The sequence below is a fragment of the Geospiza fortis genome, unplaced genomic scaffold, assembly GCF_000277835.1.
Source record: "Geospiza fortis unplaced genomic scaffold, GeoFor_1.0 scaffold173, whole genome shotgun sequence".
Taxonomy (NCBI): Eukaryota; Metazoa; Chordata; class Aves; order Passeriformes; family Thraupidae; genus Geospiza; species Geospiza fortis.
In genome coordinates this window covers 3,470,485-3,472,798 of record NW_005054334.1, presented here as the reverse complement: position 1 = coordinate 3,472,798, position 2,314 = coordinate 3,470,485, and positions in this window count along the sequence as shown.

Here is a 2,314-nt window from a genome sequence, read left to right as displayed (position 1 = left end):
CCTCCCGTGCTGGAGGCAGACGGGGGCGGAGTGCCGGGCAGCGGGCTCGGGGGTCGGCCCTGGTCACGGCCTGCGTTAAACTAGTGACGAGCTGATGGCGCTTTCCTTAACACCTTCCCCAAAATGCTCGAATGGCCTGGAAGAGTTGTTGAAAATGTTTTTGGTGGGGATTGTTTGTTTATTTTTTCAGATAAATAACTACACGCCATTAGGCAGAGAAGCCTCCCTTGCTTGGGAGCGTTGGAGAAGTGGAGGAGGTCTGGTGTCCTGGACTGCCCGGGCTCAGGGGATGAAGGGTGAGAGAGCAGAATGGTACAGAATCACACAGTCACAGAATCACAGAATCAGTTCGGCTAGAAAAGATCTCTGGGATCATCAAGTTCTGTCTCTGGCTGAACACCACAGCCATGTGAACGAGCCCGTGACACGAAGTGCCACGTCCAGTCTTTTCTCAAACGTCTTCGGGGACAGTGACTCCGCAGCAGCAGCTCCTCACACTCCTTCCTTTGAGGCAGTCCCAGCATCCTGATTTTCTGTGCACGTTGCAAAGCCCTCCCTTTCAGCACATGATGGAATAAATTTAGATTCCTTGTGTTACTTGCTGGCTTGTATTCCATGGGAGGTGGCAGTGGCAGTTGGTTTGGATATTTTGAATGAATGGCATGGGTATGTGACATATATCACCAGCACTTTTTATGTTACAGAGGCAAAATGCCACTCCTAAACTATAAAGTAATTCTCCAATATGTTAGAATAGCAATCTGAAGTTACTTGCTTCATTGTTAAAAAAGCTTATGTTGAGGACTTCCTGAGGCTTTCCTGAAAAATTTTGGATTAATGAGGTACTAAGATGCTGACTTTAGTTAAAAGGGAACAATAAAGACAAGGAGAGAAAAAAACAGGGGGCAGGGAGATAAAAGGAGAAGAAAATAAGAGAATCACCAACATTTTTATTTGGTTTGTTCATGTATTAGTACTCCAGGAAAAAAAATTATCTAACAGACTTTCATTCCCCAGGGTGCTTAACTGGCACCCTGCCTTAAGTCAACCAGAAAATTGCTCACTTGGAATGAGAACTGGAAAAGTAGCACAGTTAAATCTGGTGACTTGAGACAAGAAAGATTTCTGATGCTGCTGTATCTTTTGGTAGTCCAGCTGACCAATATCTGGTTCTTGCAGGACACATACTATAAAGCCAGTTGCTTTCAGACCCAGTATAGCAGAGTCTGTGCACTGGAAAGCAGTGATTTTTGCAATAAGAGAAGTGATTATAATTGGGTGTGGGGGGAAGTCAACACCTTTAAAAGCAGAATAAAAACTCACTGTTCAGAGCAAGGCCTTTGTGAAGTAGTTGTGGCTTCCATCACCATTTAATACCCACACGTGTGTGCAGATATTGGGTAAGAAAGATGAAAGGAAGGTCTGGATAAATGAGGGCAAGAACTTTGGAAGAAAAGCTGAGAGCATGTAGAATTACAATTTTGAAATGAGAACACAAAGGCAGCTCACCTGGGTTCTTATAAGAGCCAAAGACCATACAGGAGAGTGAGGGACTGAGCTCACTTTGGTTGGGGTGGTTTTTCAGTAATGTTCACCTTCCTAGAACAAACCTGTATATTTCAGCACAGTTGCTTGAGTTCTCCTTGTGCTGAGCAGGATGAGTGTTGTAGAAATACGCTGTAATTATTATAAAACTAAACTGTCTCATGCATCTGAGGTCTCAGAGTGATTCTCTTACTGCCTCTTTCTGTGGAGCAAAGACTTGGAAAAAACCGGGCAGCCCATCACCACTGCCTTGGCATGGGAGGTGAATGCTTCCTTCTGTGCCTGGTTGCTGTGCCCACAGTGAATAATCCCTGTGTGAATGGTCTCAGTCGGTAGGGCTGGTCAGCAAGAGTTCAGAAATCTTCCCCTGGAGACTAAGAGAAGGAGGTTCAGTGTCTTGATTTGTGCTGTGATTTGCTTCAGGAATCTTTCTTCTTCTGCGTGGTTTGACGAAATTTCATTTCTCACCAGATTCCATTTCCTTGAAAAATGCCACGGAATTTCCTCCCTGCACCAACCTCCCAAAATATTTTGGCAGCAGTTTTTCATCATTGTTTCTCCACCTACATCAGGTAGATACCAAGACAAGAACTGACTGTTGCTGTTTCTAGCATTGTCTCTCAGTATATTGCAAATACATACATATATATATATCTATATATAGTTTGACATACAATTTCAGCTATGTTAAGAGAATTATGGTGCAGTAGTGTGCATCCTTCTGTTCCTGTCACTCTGTGGGGAAAGGAACACCTAGCACACACTCTTT